Here is a 23,988-nt window from a genome sequence, read left to right on the forward strand (position 1 = left end):
TTCATATTGTCCCTTCTTTCCCTCTAAAATTACAAATCTTTGTACTTCTTCACTTGGTATTATATATAACTCTAATACTGTTAATCAGATATCATCAATCACAGTTTGATTATTTGATTGCTTGATATGCTCCTTTTGTTATCAAGGTTGATAATCATTATCATTGCTTGATAAGCAGTACTGACTTGAATTGCATCAGATTATAATCATTTTTTTATCTTACCCCCTTTTCAAATATCTTTTATGTATACAAACCTCCTCATGAACCAAAGTATCATCCAAAGCCATATCATTTCTGGCCCTCTCCCCAGGCCCATTTTCTCTCATACTTTACTTTGCCCCCTTCCCCACCCAGGGTATTTACCTTGTTAATTGAAGCAAGGCCTATTTTTCTCCCACTTTACCTCCCCTCCCCACCCAGGGTAATTAACCCCTTGTAAAGTAAAACATAAGTACAACTCGCTTAATTAACTATAAGAATCTTAAAGTTCTCTAAGTACTGGGAGGCACTGGAGATCTCACCTGAGAACCTTACAAATGATTATAACTTACAGAGACAATGACTCAGATCATCACAGTTTATGATGCTTAAAGGGCTCTAAATACTGGGAGGTTCTAGAAGTCTCACCTGCAAACTTTACAAATGATTGTAAGTTAAAGAGACACTGACTCAGCACCACAGAGTTTATGATGCCCTCACTAGACAAAGTGCTAAGACCCATGTGTTTTAAGTTGAGTCAAAGTGTAATGAGACACTTAAGTTTAAAGTTAACACCCCTGCTTTTCTTCAGAGTTTTTTGTTTCACACATGATATCATCTTGAACCTCTTCAATTAAGAGATGAAACCCAATTATACCCATATCCTTTAGGTTCATTCTCTTCAATTGTATTCTACCCTCTAATTATCCTAAGACAAGTAAAGTTCTAAATAATTAGAAGTAGTATATTGTCCCTTTTAGAGTTTATACAATTTGATAGATTTGACCAACATTTATTTTCTTTTGTTTTAATTTTTCCTTCCCCTTTTCATTTACATGCAACTCTTGAGGTGACTATTTGGTGACTGAATTCTCTGTTCAGTTCTGATCTTTTGGTCAGAAAATTCTGGAAGTCCTCTATTTCTTTGAAGATTCATTTTTTCCTTGACATTATTTGCTGAATTTTGCAGGGTAGAACATTCTGGGTTAGAATCCCAGGTCTTTTCCTCTTCAAAATACTCTATTCTAAGTCTTCCCGTCCTTCAGTGTTGAGGCTGGTAGGTAACCATGTGAGTCTTATTCTGTTTCCTTTATATTTGAATTGTTTTCTTTTTACTGTTTGCAATATTCTCTCCTTTATTTGAGAGTTATCAAATTTTGCTATTATAGCCTTGGGGTTTTTATCCTGGGGGTCTCTTTCTGGAGGTACTCTGTGGATTCTTTCAATCACTTCATTGTTGCCTTGTTGTAGTAGAATTGGACAGTTTTCCATTATAATTTCCTGCATGATGTTTTCCAGGTTCTTTTCTTTATCCATGCTTTCTGGTAGTCTGATTCATAGATTGTCTTTTCCGTTTCTTTTTTTCAGATCATTCATTTTCTCTCAAAGGTACTTTACATTTTCTTCATTTTTTTTCAAACTTTTTATTTAGTTTGATGGAATCTTATAGTCTTGTAGATTCATTTGTTTCTATTTGTTAAATTCTAAATTTTTAGGATTTTATTTTCTTCAAATAGCTTCTATATTTCCTTTTCCAGTTGATTAATTTACTTTTAAGGGAGATGATTTCTTTGGTCAATTTTTCAAAATTTTCCTCCATGACTTTCATTTCTTTTTTTTCTATTTTCTTCTTCCTCCCTTCTGTTGGTTTTTAAATACTTTTTAAGCTCGTTAATGAGCTTTTGTATTTGAGTCCAATTTATAGACTCTTTTGCCATTTCCCTTATGACTGATTTTTCACTGCTTTCTTCTTCAGATATCACATTGCTGTCATCTTTGTCTGAAAAGTAGTTTTCTATAGTGAGTGGTCTTTTAGGTTTTTTTTGTTCATCTTTGGTATTTTAGCTCTGCTCCTGGATTACAAGGAGTATAGATTGAAGCTTTTTTAAACTGAAGCTGGGGTCTGATCCCTGGCTTGCCGTTGGCCAAGATCCAAGATGTTACCTATGTAATCCAGGCCTTGCCATTGCAGAGGGTTTTTGTTCCTCCTTTGTCTCCAAATTCTGACTTAATATGGCTTGTATTTTACCCCAGTATTCTCAGGATTCAGACTTTGTTTGGGCCTGGAGTCCTTCCTGCTGGCTTACTGTCTAGTTGCTGGGAGCTCTGTTGTTAAGCTGTCAGGATCTGGATTGGACTGTGGCTAAAAGTCCTCTTCTTGGCTTTCCCTTCCACTTTTCCCCCAAGGAAACAGACCTTCAGTGAAGATCCTCTGTGATGTCTATAGCTGAAAACTTCTTTGAATTTTATCTTTTTCTTTGTGTGATCTGCAGTTTGCATGTCAAAGTAGGGGATTCATTTATCTTTGGTAGGGAAAAGCCCTGAGAGCAGGTTAGCTTCACATTGCCATCTAGGCTCCACCAGAGGTATCAGTATCATCTTTTAATAACTATTTTCCCCTCTGGTACCATGCTATCAGGGTAATTTTCCTTCACTAAATCCTGAAATATTGATGCAGACTTTATTTTATCCTCAGTGTTCTCAGAAGCCCACTGATTCGTAATTTGTCTCTCCTGGATCTATTCCCTTGATCAATCTTTTAGCCAGCAGTATTTTACATTTTCTTTTCTTTTTTTTTGCTTTTGTTTAACAGATTCTTGTTGTCTAAAAAAAAGTAATAATGATGGTACATAAGAGTGTGAAGTACCTGGATTTGGAAGACACTAAGGAAATTAATTCAAAAATTTTATTTTACAAATGGGAAACCCTACAATGTGGCCCAAAGTCATAAAATGGATCATTGGCAAACTGAGAATTCAAATTCAGGTTTTTGAATCCACAAACCAATACTTTGCTTTTGTCTAAGCTACCAGTATATCTAATTGCTAGATAAGTGACTTGGAAAAAAATCACTTCATCTTTTTAGATTTTGATTTTCCTGCTTGTAAAATGAAAAGCTTGAGCAGATGGTCTCTGAGATTCCTTTTAGTTTTAAAATTGAAGAAATCTTTCTTCTGCATCTCCACCTTGATATATTCCTGTCACCTTAAGCATAATCAAACATCAATACTACTCCCCCTTCGATGTAAATACTCCTTACAGAGTTTCTGCTTATGGTACTACCATTCTCCCAGCCAACTAGGTATAGAATTTCAAAGAATTAAAGCTGTAAAGCCCTCCAGTCAGCTCCCTTGATTATATATTTAGAGGAAAATGAGGCACCAAAATGTCAAGTGATGCTTTACCAAGGTCATATAAATAATGAGCAGTAAAGGTGGGATTTGAATCCTTGTCCTCTGAAAGTTCACTTTATCTACCACTGCTAAATTAATTTACATAAAATTTTGACTAAATTTGACTAAAACTATATGTTTAATAAGCAATATACTAAGAGTTTGCTAAAAAATAGAAATTATTACACTCTGATAAGACAAAACCCTTTGGGATCTTATTTTCCATTACTGTAGAAGTAATAATATCAATAACAGCAACAAAAATAATAATAGGGATAGAGGTAAGAAGGCAGTGTGAAGGCAGGAACTTCCAGAAGCTCTTCCCTAAAAGTCTCCAAATGCCATAAAATGCTAATCCTGATCAAATTTTAAAGGGGAAGAACCCACAGAGAGATTGAGTGAAGCAATTTTCTAGTTCAAGATGACCTGATGGATCTTTGGGAAAAGTCTGTTCCACTAGGACCAGGGTCATACAAAGTTATAGTGCAGCCTGGGTCACAGCTGTACCTTGCCAGAGCACACCAATTCCAGCCTTCTAGGAACAGCCTGGGCAGATCACATATGGTAAGGCGGTAGGAAGAAACTGCAGAGATCTTTCTACTGTCCCTACGGCAGGGCCCTGCTGCTTTTCCCATACTCATATCCAGGCCACAATCTTGACCCGCCAAATTACCATAGCAGAGCAGAGATATACCCCACAGCTTCAGGGCAAAGGGGAATGCTTACAGCCATCCACAGACCACAGCACAGTCCAGGAGAGCAGTCAAAGTGTCTCAGAAAATAATAGAGGAATTGAAGTCCCTGGGGACGAATGAAAACCTGCCAAAAGCTTTGGAAGTGCAGTAAATCAGGTCATAGGCTGAGGAAATGAGCAAACAACAGAAAAAATGAATCTGACCCTACAAAATTACTTCAGTTCCTATGATCAAAATACGAACTCAGAAGATGGCAATGACATGGTTTCTGTATCCAAAGCTTCCAAGGAAAAATTGGAATTAAGTCTCAGGCTATGAATGAGCTCAAGAAAGACTTTGAAAAGCAAGTAAGGGAAGTGGAGGAAAAGTTGTGAAGAGAAATGAGAGTAATGTGGGAAAATCATGAAAACCAAGTTAGCAGCCTGCTGAATGAGATAGGAAAAACCAACAACAATAACATGTTAAAAACCAGTTTATATCAAATAAAAAAGCAGTCCAAAAGGTCAATGAGAAGAATGCCTTAAAAATAAGTCAGATGGACTTCCAGCCAAGATGGCAGAGAGAAGATAGGCACAGTTCTAAAGTCTCCTGATCTCTTCCCCATCTATCACATGAAACAAACCTCTTAAAAGAATTCCGATCCAGAAAACCCAGAAAGAAAAGCCAGAAGAATAGCTACCTCAGGATTTGTCTCCCGCAGCAGCCTTGGACTAGCGGGTGAGTCTGGGCTCTAAGGGCGGATCTGCCCCAGATCAGCCAGATTAACAGGTGAATTGGAACCGGGAGTCTGAGGGTCCGAGAGTGGACCTGAGGGATCAGCAGTGGGACTGGACGAAAGGGCTTGGGTCCATGGGGAAGCAGAGGCGCTGGTGTTGGTGCTGTCCCCCCTGGAGCTCCGGGAATAGGCTGGGAGAAGTATTCTGGTACAGGAGAACAGAAGATACCATCCCTAGGCTTCTCAGGTCTGAGAAACTCTGAGGGCACATCTCCATTGCACAGAGGCTTCTCCTCAAACAAAGGGAAATTACTTCTGCCTCAGGCCCAGGTGTGTGAGCAAAAGAACAAGCCCAGCTGAGGAATGACCTCAGGCCAGGGTAAAGTCCACCATTGATTGAAGGCAAAAGAATTCGATAGTTCCAATTCCCACCTTTGGGCAAAGGGAGAAGGCCTCCCAACCAAGGTCACAGACATGCCAAAGAGTACAACCTCCTACTGGCCAGCCAGAGAAACTGCTCTCAGTAAAGCCTTCAGCGATCTCAAGCCCAGGTGAACCAGCCCCCCCCCCCCCAACTCAAGGTCTTAGCATAATGAAGAAGGGTCAGTGGAAATGCGGATCCATAGAAAAATTCCTGGCAGGGAAAGACCCCTAACTCAGAGTGACCTGGAACCTCTGAGGAGAATACAATCTGGTCTCCAGCAGAGAAAGACTTCCTTGAAGAAATAAGGAAGGAGTTTAAAAATTTGGGGGAGACAATCAATACCTTCGAAAGTACAATTGGACAAACACAAAAGGAGAAGAAATCTCTCAGATCATCAACTGGACAATTATAAAATGAGAATAATTCTCTCAGATCCTCAAACAAGCAAATGCAAAAAGAAATTAATTCTCTCAAAACCTCAACTGGTCAAATGGAAAGCTCTTTCAAAAGTAGAATTGACCAATTGGAAAAGGAGTTGCAAAACGTTAATGAAGAAAACTCCCTCCCCCCCCCAAAAATAATGAAGTCTACAGAAACTAATGACTCCATGAGATAGCAAGAGTCAAACAAAATAAAAAGAAAATAGAAAGAATAGAAGCAAATGTAAAATACCTCATAAACAAAACCAGTGACCTCGAGAATAGATCAAGGAGGGGCAACCTGAAAATTATAGGACTTCCTAAAAACATTGAAGAGAAAAAAAGCCTGGACTTAATATTGCAGGATCTAGTGATGGAAAACTGCCCTGATATCATGGAATCAGAGGGCAAAGTAGTTATTGAAAGAGTACATCGATCCCTACCAGAAAAAGATCCTAAAATGAAAACACCAAGGAATGTTGTGGCCAAACTGCAGAACTATCAGATAAAAGAGAAAACCCTGCAAGCATCCAGAAAGAAACAATTTAAATAACAAGGAGCCACAGTAAGGATCACGCAGGACCTGGCTGTATCAACTTTAAGGGATTGAAGGGCCTGGAACGAGATATTTCGAAGAGCATGGGAGCTTGGAATGCAGCCAAGAATCTACTTTCCTGCAAAGCTGAGCCTTCTCTTCCAGGGAAAAAGATGGACATTTAAGGAAATGGAAGAATTCCAAAGTTTCTGATGAAAAGACCAGAGCTAATCAGAAAATTTGGACATCAGACAAGAGGTTCAAGAGACACATGAAAAGGTAAAAAAATGTGGGGCGGGCCGTAAAAGAAAAAAAATGCAATCCAGTAAGTTGAAATTGGCTAAACCCCAGCATGGGTGTAAAAAAAAAAGATTCTTATAAACATTGAGAAATGTAACTCTAATAGAGAGAATACACCTAGCCAGAAATGATGGACATTCATGACCTATCCATGAGACTACTATCCAATGGGAGGTAACTGCCTTTCATGCTAGTTGGGAGAAAGACTCTAATAACTCTCAGGAATTTTGACTCTGTTCGACAGAATATACAAACTACAAGGGACAGACACTCAGAATTTTCTATGACTTAGACAGAAGGATCTAAAAAAAAAACACTACCGCCCTAAAAAGAGGGACAGGAAAGATGGGAGGAGGGAGGGGATTGAATCGGGTAAATCTCATTACACTAAAAGGTGCAAAAAACCGATGGTAATAGTGGGGAAGAAGGGAGCAGAGGAGAAACACCTGAATCTTCTTCTCATCAGATTTGGCTTAAAAATCAACCTACACATACTCAGTTAACTTATAAAACATCTAACTTTTCAAGTATTAAAAGGGGAAAAGGGGAGGGGGGACGGAGAAAGGGAAGGGGAGTGGGGGGAAATAAGGGGAAATAACAAAATGAAGGGAAGGGGAAAGGGGAAAGAAAGGGGAGGGTGTGATATAGGACGGCAAAAACACTGAAGGGGGTGATTTTCAGAAACAAAAGACTGGGGAATATGGATAAAAGGAGGGGAAAGGGGGGAAAATACAAACAGAGGGAAGATAGCACAGAGGGCAATAAAGAATTAGTAATCATAACCTTCAATGTGAATGGGATGAACTCTCCCTTAAAATATAAGCAAAGAGCAGAGTGGATTAAAACCCAGAATCCTACAATATTCTGCTTACAAGAAACTCATTTGAAGCAGAGAGATACATATAGAGTAAAGGTAAAAGGTTGGAGCAAAATATATTTTGCTTCAGCTGATGTAAAAAAAGCAGGAGTAGCAATCCTTATCTCAGACAAAGCAGCAGCAAACATAGACAGCATTAAAAGAGATAAGGAAGGAAACTTTATCCTCCTAAAAGGTACCATAGACAATAAAGTCATTTCAATATTGAATATATATGCACCCAGTGGGACAGCACCCAAATTCTTAGAGGAGAAGCTGAAAGAATTACAGGAAGACATAAACAGCAAAACTGAGACCTCAACCTCCTGCTATCAGATCTAGATAAATCGAATCATAAAAACAAACAAGAAATTAGGGAGGTAAATAGTTTGTTAGAAAAATTAGATATGGTAGACTTATGAAGGAAATTGAATGGAGATAGAAAGGAATATACCTTTTTCTCTGCAGTACATGGAACTTATACAAAAATTGACCATGTAATAGGACAAAAAAACCTAATGATCAACTGCAGAAAGGCAGAAATAGTGAATACATCTTTCTCAGATCACAATGCAATAAAAGTTATATGCAATACAGGGCAGCCAAGGAGATATAGACCCAGCACAAACTGGGAATTGAATAACCTCATTTTAAAAAATGAGTGGACCAAAAAACAAATTATAGAAAGAATTAACCATTTTATCCTAGATAATGAAAATGATGAAACAACAGACCAAAACCTATGAGATTCATTCAAAGCAACTCTCAGGGGATATATTATAGCTCTAAATGATTATATGAATAAATTGGAGAAAGAGGAAATCAATGAACTAAACATGCAACTAAAAAAAATTAGAGAAAGAACAAATCAAAAATCACCAATTAAGTACCAAATTAGAAATTCTAAAAATAAAAGGAGAAATTAATAAATTTGAAAGCAAAAAAACTATTGAATTAATAAATAAAACCAAATGTTGGTATTATGAAAAAACCAATAAAACTGATAAACCTCTGGTCAATTTGATTAAAAAAGGAAAGAAGAAAACCAATTTGCTAGTATCATAAATGAAAAAGGTGAACTCCCCAACAATGAGGAGGAAATTAAAGTAATAATTCAAAACTATTTTCCCAACTCTATGCCAATAAATTTGATAATCTAAGTGAAATGGATGAATATTTACAAAAATATAAGTTGCCCAGGTTAAATGAAAAAGAGGTTAAATACCTAAACAACCCTATCTCAGAAAAAGAAATTCAGCAAGCCATTACTGAACTCCCTAAAAAAAATCTCCAGGGCCTGATGGATTCACTAGTGAATTCTACTAAACATTTAAGGAACAATTGGTTCCAATCCTATATAAATTCTTTGGAAAAATAGGGAAAGATGGAACTCTGCCTAACTCTTTCTACGAAACCAATATGGAACTGTGACCTAAACTAGGAAGAGTTAAAACAGAGAAAGAAAATTATAGACCTATCTCCCTTATGAATATAGATGCAAAAATCCTAAATAAAATCTTAGCAAAACAATTACAACAAGTCATCACTAGGATAATACATTATGATCAAGTAGGATTTATTCCAGGAAAGCAGGATTGGTTCAATAAAATATTTGGGAGTCTTATTTGCCAAGACAGACTCACAATCTTTTTGAAAACAATTATAAAACACTACTCACACAAATTAAATTAGATTTAAATAACTGGGCAAATATCAACTGCTCATGGATAGGTAGAGCTAATATAATAAAAATGACAATTCTACCAAAAATAAACTATCTGTTTAGTGCCCTACCAATCAAAATTTCAAAAAATTACTTTAATGAGTTAGAAAAAATTGTAAGTAAATTCATATGGAGAAATAAAAAGTCAAGAATTGACAGGAGCTTAATAAAAAAAGTGAAAAAGAAGGTGGCTTAGCCCTACCCAATCTAAAATTATATTATAAAGCATCAGTCATCAAAACTGTTTCATATTGGCTAAGAAATAAAGTGGTGGACCAGTGGAAGAGTGTAAAGTGGAAGGTGTAAAGGCAGGAGATGATTATAGTAAGCTGCTTTTTGATAAACCCAAAGAGTCTGGCCATTGGGATAAAAACTCCCTCTTTGATAAAAATTGCTGGGAAAATTGGAAGTTAGTATGGAAGAAACTTTGATTAGACCAACACCTCACACCCTTTACCAAGATAAGATCCAAATGGTTACAGGACATAGACATAAAAAAACAATACTATAAGCAAATTAGAAGATCAAGGACTAGTCTACCTGTCAGATCTATGGAAAGGAGAGCAGTTTATGACTAAGGAAGAGTTGTAGAACATCACCAAAATCCAATTAGATGATTTCGATTACATTATATTACAAAGTTTTTGCACAGATAAAACAAATGTAACCAAGATCAAAAGAAATGCAGTAAATTGGGAAACAATCTTTACAACTAATGATTCTAATAAAGAACTCATTTCTAAAATATACAGAGAACTGAGTCGTATTTTTAAAACAAAAAGCCACTACCCAAATAACAAATGGTCAAAGGATATGCAAAGGCAACTAACAGATGAGGGGATCAAAGTAATCTATAGCCATATGAAAAAATGCTCTAAATCATTAATTATTAGAGAAATGCAAATTAAAGCTTCTCTGAGGTACCACCTCACACCTCTCAGATTGGCCAAACAATAGAACAAAATCTAAATAATGAAAAAATAGAAGAAAATGTGAAATATCTCATTGGAAAAACAACTGACCTGGAAAACTGATCCAGGAGAGATAATTAAAAGATTATTGAGCTACATGAAAATCATGACCAGGAACAAGAGCATAGTCTTCATTTTTCAAGAAATAATAAAGGAAAATTATCCTTGGAATCCTATAAACAGAGGTTAAAATAGAAATTGAACAAATCCACTATTCATCTCCTGACAAAAGATTTCCCCCAAAAGTTCCCAGAAATATTATATTCAAATCCCAGAACTCCCAAGACAAAGAGAAAATACTACAAACAGCAAGAAACAAACAATTCAACTACTCTAAAAATTTATAAGAATCTTGAATTTGGGAGTGGGGAGGGAGCAGAGCCAAGTTGGCAGATAAAAATGGTAGGAACTTGCATTCCCAAGGTCTTCTCAAATAAACACCAAATAATTTCTCTAAACATATGCTGGAGAGGCAGAATCCACAAAAGTTTGGGAGGAAACAAAACAATTTGCTGACACAATATAGCTTAGAATTCATCAGAAAAGGTCAGGTCCATCTAGTTGAGAAAGGAGTATATACCAATGTATTCCAGGGCCAGTGCAAACTACATCACAAGAAATCAAGCTGCAAGTTTTGGAGGTGACTAACTCTTTAGCAGCCAGAAGCTGCTTCTAGATATATTATCCCATATCTGATGAGGACATCGGAAAACTTGTCAGAAAATTACAGAATTCCCTTCGCTGGCATTGCATAGGAATACTATTGCATTACTCATAACTCAAATCCAGATCCCAAACCTAGGTCCCAGTCTTAGAACTGAACAGTGTTAGAACACTAGAACTTGAACCTGCAAGGGAATAGGGGTCCTGGTCACAGTTCCATGGTGAAAATAGTGTGTGCTCACTCACAGGCCAGAACATAGACCTGTCCACTCCCATCATACATAATGAAAGAACCCCCAAAGCTAGCTCTGAAAAGAGATGAATAAAAAAACTTTAGTGTTGGAACAGTGTCCTTTACTCTGGGAGCAGAGCTCAAATTTAATATTAATCTAAATGTCAAATTGCTACATCCACTGCCTCAAAGAAAATATGAATTGACCTCATAGCCTTGAAGAGTTCAAGAAAGATTTTAAAAATAAAATAAGAGAAGTAGGGGAAAAATTGCGGAAAGGGATGTATAATGCAAGAATATCATGAAAAAGTTAATAGCTTGCTAAGAGACACACAAAAATACTAAGGAAACCTTAAAAAAATAATAAGACAAAAGACAAAAATAGGCACAAAAATCCAATGAAGAGAACACATTAAAAAAAGTAGAATTGGCCAAATGGAAAAAGATGTACAAAAACTCGATGAAGAAAATCTTTAATTATTACACTGTGACACAACAGTCAGGATTACACATGTTTTAGCAACAAAATATTTTATGGTTTGGAATATGATATTCCAGAAGGCAAAAGAACTTATAACTGAAAATCAACTACCCAGCAAAACTGAAGATCTTCTTTCAGGGAAAATAAAACAGGGGACTTCCAAACTTTCCTGTTGAAATGACCAGAGTTGAATAGAAATTTTGATCTTCAAGTACAGGACTCAGGTGAAGCATAGAGAGAGTAGATGGGAAGGGCTAATTATGACAAATTTAGTGATGCTGAACTACATGTATTCCTGTATTCCTGTATGTGAAGAAGATACTGATAACTCATAGTAACCTTCTCATTTATAATAAGAGGCAATTAGAAGGAGCATATATAGACAAGACTCAGGAGGGAAATGAATTCTGACCCATCCCCTTTGGATTCACAGAATCCCTTGATGTTTTGGGGAGAAATGGCACACAATGAGTACAATGTAGCACAATTTTTCTAGTTTGTTCTTGGGTAATCCCATACAAACCTTGTAATGATAGCGCTGACATATGTAATTTACCCTGAGCCTTCATCATAGCTTCAAAAATAGGAAAGGTTAATATAGCATCACCGATAGCATTTCCTTTAGCTATAGGAGCTGGAGCATCAGTATGAAATCTAATGTACATGCAGAATAGAGGACAAGTGCATCTTCTAAGAAAAAAGTTGTAATTCCCAAAATAATTGGTTATTGGTGTCCTGGATTCAGGAAGTTTCTAAATGCTGTAGAACATCCCAAACATACCTACTATCTGCAATAATACTGTTGGGTTCATTAATTGTCACAGCTTGTTTTACTGCATAAAGTTCATTTTTCTGGGTAGATTGAAATAGAATAATAAATATATCCATTTTATTTCTATCTGGAATATAAAGGGAAGCTCTGCTATTTTTTGTTGCATCTGTAAAGATAATACTGCCTACAGGCACCTTTTTCATTATCCGCTCCACAATCCAAGGCCATGAAGAGTAAAACTTGCTAAGCATTAATGGTGATTTAGATGTTACTGGCATATTCACCAAAATCTGCCATTCTTCCAAGTGCTTAATACTGTCGTCTATAATTTCCATCCATAATGGAATGTAAGGTAATCCCGGGTTCTAAAGCAACCATGTCTTTCATAGCCTCATTGATTTTTTGTAAATCTGTTAACAACCTCCATTTCCCTAATTTCTTTTTTTTTTATAACAAACACAGGGGAATTCCAAGGACTCTGACTCTTTTCCACATGCCCTTGTTATAATTGTTCCTTAACTATATCTTTTAAAGCTAAAATTGTTTCTTCTGTAAGGGGTCACTTTTCTACCCATATAGGTTGCAAATTCATCCATTCTAATTTAACAAATGGTATATTAATCCTTTCCAACTCAACAGCAGCCCCAATCATAATATCCATGCTAATTTTTCCCCTAATTGACTCAATATCTCTCTTCCCCATAAAATTATAGGGATTCCTTCATTATGAAATGATTGACAGTCCCTGCTTTATCTTCTTTTCTCCATTTCAAGAGTTGACAAGAAATTTCTGTTTCCTGTCAACCTCCAATGCCTACTAGGTTAGTAGAGGCAACTTGTTTAGGCCAAGCCTGTGGCCAGTTCTTTATGGGGAGCACAGTACGATCTTCCCCAGTCTCAATCAAACCTAGAAAAGTAATTCACTCTACTTGGATAATACAAAGAGGTTTTTCTGAAGAAATTTTAGTAGTAAACATGGTTTCATTATTCGTTCTCAGTTTTGGCCCCTTTATCAGCTCCTTCTTCTTACTATTTATCCAAGATCCTGAAAAAACAAGTAAATGAGCTATACATTGGTTCTCATTTACGTAACTATCATCATCATTAGCTCACGTGCCTTAATACAGGTATGATGTGAGTATATTCCAGATTTGCTGGAGTCAAAATGATTGCACATTCCTTATCCATCAATTATAAAGGATTAGTAGGCACTTTAGTAGAAGCATGTGGAGGTACCCTAAATTTCCCAGCAATTTTAACCATCAATATTTTTGTATGGGTCAATTTGCTGCCATAGTTGCATACTAGTTTTTCCATTCCTTCCCCTGCTGCTCCTGAACTGTCATATCCCAGGATTGTTTTTGAGGTGCCCCTTGGAGAGGGTCCCTTTCCCCATTTAAATTTCCTTGTCTACATTCTGATGCCCAGTGTCCTGCCTTTTTGCACTCGGGGCATGGAATTTTAGGATGATGTGCCCTGACCTTTCTGGGTTTAGCTCTTTGGGAACTCCAACAGTCTTTCTTTAAATGTCCAGGTTTTCCACAAAGAAAGCAAGTCCTTTTATCTTTGTTTCCTATGTGCATATTAGTATATGCTTCTGTCATCAATTCTGAATGATACACCTGAGACCCTACTCTGTCACATCTTTGAATCATTTCCTCAATGATGGCATCCCTTTTTAAGACAATCAAGGCTTTTAGACAATCATCATTTGCATTACTCCATGCTAATTGTTTTATTAATATGCTTATTCCTGCTACATCTCCTAAAGTTCTTCCCACTGCCTCCTGCAATCATGCAAGGAAATCTACAAAAGTCTCATCATTTCTTTATTAGATAAGTGCAAATGGTTCTTTCTTTACATTTTGTATTGGAATATGTCCAAAAGAATTCTTTACGCAGGTAGAAGTTCTTTCATATGTTTCTAACCCATAATCTATTTGGTCTGCATTTTTGTGAAATTGACCTGTGCCACTTAATTGTTCATAATATGTGGTGGCATTGGGATCTTGCGCATGCCTCAAAGTCATCTGTCTATACTGTTCTGCAAACTTCATCATACAAAAGACAGATAGTGCAGGTGATAAACATGCCCTAACTAACTGCTTCCAATCATTACATGTTAATATGGATGCAAGAGTATCCAATTGTAACTGGACAAAGGGTGATCTTGCCCCATATTCCCCCACTGGCTTCTTTAAATCTCTGACTGCCTTTATATCTACTGGCTCATATCTTTGCCTAAGGTTTCCTGGATTAAAAGGATCTTACTCCTCAATAACAGGATATGACTGAAATTCTGCTCCTAAGTCTCCCAAACTCTCACCCTCATTTCTGGCCCTTTCAATGGCTTTTTGTAACGCTGAATTTTCTTTACTAGATGGTGCTGTAGGACTAATCCTAGACCTTTCTTGATAACATCTATTTATTTACCTTTCTTCCATACTTTCTGTTTCCTCCATACTTTCTTGCTCCCACTCCCTTTTAAATATCCTCAATATTTGCCCCATGATAACAATTACTGTTAGCTTCTCCAAAGTCTTAGGCTCTGGAATGTTGCCTAGAAACTTTTTACTCACTTGTATGACAGCTCAAAGTCTCAGTCCTTTGAAGCTTTTTCCTTGACCAAAGTGTCAGTCCTTTGATGCATGGTTCTGCTTGGTTCTTCTCCTGGACTCTGATCAGATGGCCCCAAACATGCTTATTTCATGCTTTCATGCCCCATGCTTGAATGCCATATGTTAGGTGCCTGCTGGTTAAATTATATTTTATGACTTACCTATCATTTTATTCAGGCAACAACTGAAGAATAGAGAGACAAAGGTGGCAAGCTCTCTCTTTATTTCATGGAAAACAAGTGATTAAATACCCCCTCCTTATCCCTGGTTCCCCCCCCCCCCACTCTTTAATTAGCCAATCAAGCAGATGTTTACTCTTTCAGGCAAGTATTCCCATACAATGGTGCTAATCAACAGTCTCTTATAATCAAGCAGGTGTTTACTCCCTCAGACTAGTACTGCCATACAATGTTGCAACAATCTCTTACAGAAAATTGAATCTAATTTATAAAAATAAGAAAAGATATCTCTCCCTAACTATATCCTGAAGTATGTAGTCCAGGCTTTTCTTTTGATGAAGGTTTTCAAGTAGTCCTATTAAATTGTCCCTTCTGGATCTATTTTGTTTTAGGTTTTTTTTTGACAGGCCAATGAGGTTAAGTGACTTGCCCAAGGCCATATGGCTAGGTAATTATTAAGTGGCAGAACACTGCATTTGAAATCAGGTACTCCTGGCTCCAGGTCCAAGCTCTATCCACTGCATCAACCTAGTTGCCCCACAGCAGCCCACCTGGATCTATTTTCAATGAGATAGTTTACATTTTCTTCTATTTTTTAATTTTGTTTAGCAGACTCTTGGTGTCTCAAGAAATCATTAGTTTCCACAAATTCCAATCTATTTTTCAGAGAAGAATTTTCTGCAATTAGCTTTTGCATCTCCTTTTCCATTTGAGAATTCTATTTTTGAAGGAGTTGTTATCATTTTCCATTTCTCCAATTGTTTTTGAGGGAATTGTTTTCTTTATGCATTTGAAAGATTTATTTTGTTCTGTCATTTATGTTGTAAGATGTTAAATTTTCTCTTGCATGTCCTTTCTCAATTTTTCCATTTGATTTTTAAACTCCTTTCTTATTTTGTCTAAGAAAGTCTTTCTGGGTTGGAGACATTTTATATTCTCATTTCAAGCTTAACATATAGCTTCCCTTCTGTCTTTCTTTTCTGAGTTAGTATCTGCAAGGTTATGTTAAACAGATTTTGTGTTGACCTAGCCTAAATAGCTTTCCCTAAGTTTTTGTGTTGGGGAAGGGACGCATTTGAAGTCCTTCAGAGTTGAGAACCCTAGAGGCCTTGCACACTGGTGTTAAGAACTGCAGGGATTTACTCAATGGACCAACCAGTAAGGAATATCAGAAGCTTTCTTTGAATTGTCTGTCTGGGGGGGGGGGTGTCAGTAGCTTACCCCCAGGCTTGGAACTGGTTCTGGGTTGTCTTTACACAACTCAGTCACTGGGCTAGGTTATGAGGGCTAGAAAAGTCTGAGGGTCTCTCTGGATATTAAGCACTGGAGAAGTTTTGCAGCCCACACCCAGGCAAGATGAAAACATTTGGAGCTGTTTCTGTGTTTGTACTGAAGAAAGCCAGGACCCTCTCAGAGGAATGGGAGTTCTGCTGGAAATCCTGGGAGTTTGTAACCCAGCCCTTCCAGACTAGCTGAGCTGGTACAATGGGTGTCTCAGCAGCTGCACTGGGGCCCTCCTAATCTGTGCATACGAGCTCTCCCAGTTCACCCACTGTACACAAGGCAAAAGCAGCTCCCACCACCCTGGTTCTTGGTTAGACCCCGGCCTCAGCATGCTGCCTCTGTGCTAGATCTCTGCACTATTCCCCCCTCTCCCCTCTCCCCCATAAACCTTTCTGGAAGATGTTTCTGCTCTGTGGGACAGTTGATTCAAATCTGTTAAGGGGCTTGATTCATGTCAATTCTGAGGGAAAGCCAGGAGAGTTTAAAACAGCATCTGGTTTTCTCTACCATCTTGGCCTGGAGATCTCTTTGAAAAAATAAAATTGAAGTTTCTCTTATAAAGGTCTCATTCTTCAAACACTGAGGCTAAGTGACTTGTCCAGATTTACAAAGCTGATGAGTGCCAAGTGTCAAGAGACTAGATTTGAAATCGGGTCCTCTTGACCCCACTACACAGTGTTCAATCCACTGTACCACCTGCTAGCCCCATTTTTTTACATTTTTATAAAAATAATAGTCATTTCCCAACTGAAAAAAAGATCAAAAGGCAACAGGTTTTAGATGATGCAATCAAAACTATTATAACCATAAGAAAAAATGCTCTCTCTATTGATTGGAAAAATTAGAACAATTCTCAGTACTATCTCACATCTATTAGATTTATTAATAGGACAGAAAAGTAAAATTACAAATATTAAAAGTGATGTGGGGAAAATGAGACATTAATATACTGGTGGTGGAGTTGTAAACTTATTAGATCATTTTATGGAATAAATTGGAACTATACCCAAAGAGTAATCAAACCATGTGTATGTTTTCTAGCATTACTCTTATTAGGTCTATATTCCAAAAGAGATAAAAATGAAAAGGAAAATGTCTTTTCTATACAGAAATATTTATAGCAGCTTTTTCTGGCTAAGAATTGGTAATTGGGGAATTGATGAACAAATTGTCACATGTGATTACTATGTAAATGCTATTGTTAAGACATGATGAGCAAGATTCTCTCAGAAAAACCTAAACTTACATGAGTTGATGTAAAATGAAATGTAATGCGTGCAAAGTAACAACAATATGATCAGCTGTGAATGACAGATATTCTCAGCAACGATCCCAGACAACTATGAAGGATTTATCATGAACAATGGTATCCATTGCCATAGAACTGATGTTATCTGAATACAGATTGAAGCTTACATTTTTTCAAACTTTATTTTTGAGGGGTTTTTGGTCTATTTTTCTTTCATAACATTACTATAATGGAAATGTTTTACATGACTACAGTAACCTAAATTGAACTGTTTTTCTTTATAATGAGCGATGTTTGTATAGAGGGAGGAAGGGAGAGAATTCAGAACTCAAAGATTTACAAGTGAAATATAAAACTTTTGCATATAACTAATTAAAATAAATTACTAAATACATTCAAAAATTTAAAAAAAAGACTTATTTATACCAAGTCTCTTTTAGTTGTAGAAAAGGACTGAAATTTCAGAGAATGGTCATCAATAGGGGAAATTATTTTATATGATTGGGATGTAATGGTATTATGCCATAAGAAATAAAAAGTTAGATGTTTTCAAAGATTTACATGAACTGATGCAAACTGAAATGAACAGATCCACATCAGTGTACAAAATAGCAAGCAATATGTTATAATGATATAATGATCAGTGTGAATCACTTAGCTGTACTCAGCAATATAACGATTCAAGAGAACTCTGAAACACTTATGAGGAAAAATCTCTTCTACCACAAGAGAAAGAACTGCTGGAGTCTAAATGCAGCTTAAAAAACACACTTTTTAAACTTTCTTTAGTTTTCTTATTTTTTCCTGTTTCTTTACAGCTTGACAAATATGCAAATATGATAGCACATGCTATGTTTAAGGTTGAATATCTTAAGAAACCAATGTTAAAATTTTTAAATGTAATTAGGGAATTTTAGAATATTAATTCCTTGAAAAAAATTTCAAGATTCTTGAATCAGAAAGCATGATTTCTATCAATAACACCTTTAACATTAACGTCTAGACTTGATAATTCTATAACTTATTTTGTTCTGAATAAATATATGTTAAATAAAGTCATATGACTGTTGAAATGTGTATTAGAAAAATATCATTTTATCACATATGTTTTATATATCCATAAATTTGGAGGAAGGTTGAGTGTCATATATCTTTCAGTTGATCTCAGAAGCATCTTGAAAGACCTTTAAGTGAGGGAAGAACTGAAGCCTAGTGAGTCACAGAAGTTTGAATTAGAAGGGAAATTAATTATCTTTTAATCATCTATATTTTAGTAAGTCAGTCATAGAGAAGTTTACTGAATTGAAATGACATATATCTTCTAGGACAGTTTCCTCCTTTTAACAACACAAATTAAAAAAAAATAATCTCAGTGCTTTTTGTTTTCACAAAATGCTTTACAAATGTTTCCTAATGTTATAGAAGACATATCTAAATTCAAGAGAAGTTAAAGAAACTTCTTAAATTCAAGAGCAAGTTAGGATGAACTAGAACTTAGTCTCTTAACTCATTCTAGTTCTAGGCTCCCTGTGCTATATTCAACATCAATATACATCCTCACAATGACCTAGTGAGACAGGTATTCTCTGTATTATCTGCATTTTTACAGATGAGGAAACTGTGACTCAGAAATATTTTATGGTTCATTCATGGATTTACTAAGTATTAGATGAGGATTTTGAATACAAGTCTTCCTGTTTACAGGTCAAATACCCACTCCATTGTACCATCATTAGAGATATCTAAGTCAAATACCATCTTGGTGCCAACTTCAACTAATACATTCACTCTTCTCTTCAGAAATCAAATGAGTTCTAGGATTCAATTGTTTATTAATTGTGTGACTGGGGAAGATCATGTAATTGATCTGAAAATCTACTGTTCATCTGCATAGTTAAGATAATGAGGTCTTGCAGGGAAAAGTTTTTGGGGAAAATAGATGAACTTTGGAGGTTTGTTCTAGCTCTAAAATCTAATTCTTTGTCTTTGCTAATGATGATTGTAATATTAAGATTTTTTTAGGATCAAGTGACTTATTCCATATTAAATTTCAGTTGTTAGTTATTCTGTTTGGAATGAAAAATCTACAGATGGAACTTTTTACACATAAACCCATTATACCTACTGAAATTTTTTTGGCAATCTTACCTCTTACTGGATTCATGAGCTTTTTGTTTTTGATTCTCCCTTTCACTGGGTATATTAGGCAGAGGAGATTTTTCTAAAGTGTTATTATTAGTCTTTCTAACTTTGATTCCATGCTAGCTTTATAATTGTTTTTCTCACCATACCCATTTATAAGCAGATTTTCTTTCTGGCATTTAGTGGGACCTCTTCTTCTAGTAAAAATCATTTTTAGACTTCCAGCCAAGATGGCGGAGAGAAAACAGACACTGTGTTAGTGCTCTCACTTTCCCCTCAGAAATAACATGAAAGAAACCTCTTTATAGAAATTTAATCAACAAAACCCAGAAAGAGAAGCTAGGAGAAGACCTACCAAGAAGGTCTGTCTCAGGGATCACTGGGTGAACCAGGAGACAAAGGCAGAGAATCAGTGCCGGGGACAGCAGCTTTTCTCTTCCTTTATTTTTTGCAACTCCTTTTCCAGTTGGTCCATTCTATTTTTGAAGGACTCTTCTATTTGCCTAAATGGTTTTTAGAGAATCATTTTCTTTTTGCATTTGCCCAATTGAGGAAAAGAGAGAATCATTTTCTTCTCCTCCTCTAAAAAAAAAAAAAAAAGAATGGAATCGGAAGGAAAAAAACGACTTCATGAGACAACAAGATTGTGTTAAACATAATCAAAAGATCGAAAAAATAGAAAAAAAAATGTAAAATACCTCATCAGAAAAACCACTGACGTTGAAAACCAATCAAGATTGGAGAATCTGAGAATTGTTGACCTTCCTGGAGTTAATATTACAGGATTTAGTGATGGAAAATTGCCCTGATATGGAACCTGAGGACAAAATAGTTATTGAAAGAATACATGGATCCCCTCCAGAAAGAGATCCTAAAATGAAAACACCAAGGAATGTTGTGGCCAAATTCCAGGACTATCAGATAAAAGAAAAAATCCTGCAAGCAGCCTGAAAGACAAAAAATTAAATGCCAAGGAGTCACAGTAAGGATTATGCAGGACCTGGCCATAGCAACATTAAGGGATCGAAGGGTCTGGAATGAGATATTCCAAAGACCAAGAGAGCTTGGAATGCAGTCAAAAATCCACTACCTGGCAAAGTTTAGCCCTCTCTTCCAGAGAAAAAGAAGGACATTTAATGAAATGGGAGGCTTCCAAGATTTCATGATGAAAAGACCAAAGCTATATATAAAATTTGGACATCAAACAGGAGGCTCAAGAGATACAAGAAAAGGTAAAAAACAAACAAACAAACAAAAAAATAAACAGCCATACAATAAGATCAAACTGGCTATATACACCCACTTGGGAGAAAGAGTCTCAAAACTCTTGAGGATTGTAACTCTTTTTTTAGGTTTTTTGCAAGGCAAATGCGGTTAAGTGGCTTGCCCAAGGCCACACACCTAGGTAATTATTAAGTGTCTGAGACGGGATTTGAACCCAGGTACTCCTGACTCCAAGGCCAGTGCTTTATCCACTATGCCTCCACCTAGCAGCCCCTTTGTAACTCTATTAGAGAGAAAATACATAACCAGAAGTGATGCACAATCATAACTTTTCTGTGACTCAGATAGAATGATTTAAAAACAATATCTCCTTAAAAAGGAGGGCCGTAAGGAGAAGCAAGGTTGGAGGGAGACTGAATGGAGTAAATCTCATTACATCAAGAGGTACAAAAGACCTGTTGTAATTAAGGGGAAGAAAGGAGGAGTTGAGAACCACCTGAATCTTCATCTCATCAGACTTGGCTTAAAGTTAATTTAGACACACTTAATCAAATTAAGAAATTTATCTTTACCTTTCAAGCCTTAAAGGGTGAAAAAGGTGGGGGGGGTTCCTTCAGGGGGAGAAAAATGGGAACTAACAGAATAAAGGGGAAGAAGGGGAAAAGGGAAAGGGGGAAAAGGGGGGGGTGATTTAAGAAGTCAAACAAACTGAAGGTGGTGGTATTAAGAAACAAAATACTGGGGAATATGGAAAAAGGGGGAAAATGCAAACAGAAGGAGGATAGCATGGAGGGCAATAAAGAGTTAGTAATTATAACTTTGAATGTAAATGGGATGAACTCTCCCTTAATACATAAGCAAATAGCAGAGAGGATTAAAAACCAGAATCCTACAATATGCTGCTTACAAGAAACTCATTTGCAGCTGAGAGATACAAATAGAGCAAAGGTAAAAGGTTGGAGCAAAATATATTTTGCTTCAGCTGAAGTGAGAAAAGCAGGGGTAGCAATCCTTATCTCAGACAAAGCAGCTGCAAAAATGGGTAGCATTAAAAGAGATAAGGAAGGAAACTATATTCTCCTAAAAGTTACCAAAGACAATAAAATAAGTTCAAAACTAAATATGTATGCAAACAATGGGACAGCATCCAAATTTTTGGAGGAGAAGTTGAAAGAGCTATAGAAGGAAAAAGACAGCAAAACTCTACTAGTGGGATATCTCAACCTGCCACTCCCAGATTTAGATAAATCGAATAATAATAAAGAAATAATAAAGAAAATAATAAAGAAGAGGGAAGTTAAGGAAGTAAATAGATTGTTATAAAACCTAGATATGATAGACCTATGGAGGAAATTCAAAGGGGATAGAAAGGAATATACTTTATTTTTCCTTAAATACATGACACTTACACAAAAAATGACCATAAACACCTAATGATCAATTGAAGAAAGGCAGAAATAGTGAGTACATCTTTCTCAGATCATAATGCAATATTAATCATATGCAATAGTGGGCCAGGGAGATACAGACCCAGAACTAATTGGACCATAAATAACCTCATTTTAAAGAATGAGTGGATCAAGTAACACATTATAGAAAGAATTAATTATTTCATCCTAGAGAATGAAAATAATGATACAACATACTGAAACTTATGGGATATACTCAAGGTGGCTGTCAGGGCATATATTATATCTTTAAATGCTTACATGAATAAATCAGAGTAAGAAGAAATCAATGAACTAAATATACAACTAAAATAATTAAAGAAAGAACAAATTAAAAATCCCCAATTAAATACCAAATTAGAAATTTTAAAAAGTGAAGGAGAAATTAATAAAGTTAAAAGAAAAAAATTACTGAACTAATAGATAAAACCAAGAGCTGATATTATTAAAAAAATAAAATTGATAGACTTCTGGTCAATTTTATTTTTAAAAAAGAAGAAAAGCAAATTGCTAGTATCATAAATGAAAAAGGTGAACTCACCATCAATGAAGAAGAAATTAAAGTAATAATTTGGAATTATTTTTCCTACTCTATGACAATAAAATTGACAATCTTAGTGAAATGAAAAAATATTTACAAAAATATAAAGTGCCCAGATTAAATGAAGAGGAAATTAAAAACTTTAATAACCCTATCTCAGAAAAGAATTTCAACAAGCATTATTGAACTCCCTAAGGAAAAAATCTCCAGGCCTAGATGAATTCACAAGTAAATTCTACCAAACATTTAAGGAACAATTGGTTCCAATTATATATAAACTTTTTTGGAAAATAAGGAAAGATGGAACTTTGCCTAACTCTTTCTATGACATCAATATGGTGCTGATACCTAAACAAGAAAGTGTTAAAACAGAGAAAGAAAATTATAGGCCTGATGAAAATAGATGGAAATATCTTAAATAAAACCATAGCAAAATGATTAGAACATGTTATCACTAGGATAATGCATTACAATCAAGTAGGATTTATCCCAAGAATTCAGGGTTGGTTCAATATTAGGAAAACTGTTATTATAATTAATTATATCCATAACATCTTCCTCAAAAATCATGTGATCATCTCAGTAGATGCTGAAAAAGTTTTTGATAAAATACAGCACCCATTCCTAATAAAAACACTCTAGAGGGTAGCAATGAATGATTTGTTCCTTAGAATAATAAGTAGTATGTATCTGAAATAATCAAGAAGCATTATATGCAATGCAAATAAGATTGAGGCATTGCCAATAAAATCAGGGATGAAACAAGGATGCCCATTATCACCACTACTATTCCATATTGTATTAGAAATGTTAGCCTCAGCAATGAGAAGAAAAAGAAATTGAAAGAATTAGAATAGGGAAAGAGGTGACAAAACTCTCACTCTTTGCAGATGACATGATGGTATAGCTAGAGAATCCCAAAAAGTCATCTAAGAAACTACTCGAAATAATTAGCAACTTTAACAAAGTTTCAAGCTATAAAATAAATCCTCATAAATCCTTAACATTTCTATGTATGACTAGAAAGACAGCAGAAAGATCTAGAAAGAGAAATCCCATTTAAAGTAATCTCAGACAATATAAAATATCGGGGAGTCTACCTACCTACCAAGAGAGATTCAAAACCTTTTTGAAAACAATTACAA

The 23,988-nt window shown here is 35.8% G+C and overlaps 1 long non-coding RNA gene across 1 annotated transcript in view; it reads right to left on the minus strand.

Moving 5' to 3' along the window:
- Nucleotides 1–1,029: 1,029 nt before the first annotated feature.
- Nucleotides 1,030–23,988, minus strand: part of LOC141501180 (uncharacterized) — a 64,334-nt gene continuing 41,375 nt past the window's right edge. Inside the window, exons 5-6 of the long non-coding RNA XR_012472166.1 lie at nucleotides 14,738–14,910; nucleotides 1,030–2,803 (exon numbers count right to left, since the gene is read on the minus strand). This is a non-coding gene — a long non-coding RNA (uncharacterized LOC141501180). The remainder of the gene's footprint in view (nucleotides 2,804–14,737; nucleotides 14,911–23,988) is intronic.

Source organism: Macrotis lagotis, chromosome X (assembly GCF_037893015.1).
Source record: "Macrotis lagotis isolate mMagLag1 chromosome X, bilby.v1.9.chrom.fasta, whole genome shotgun sequence".
NCBI classification, from domain to species: domain Eukaryota; kingdom Metazoa; phylum Chordata; class Mammalia; order Peramelemorphia; family Peramelidae; genus Macrotis; species Macrotis lagotis.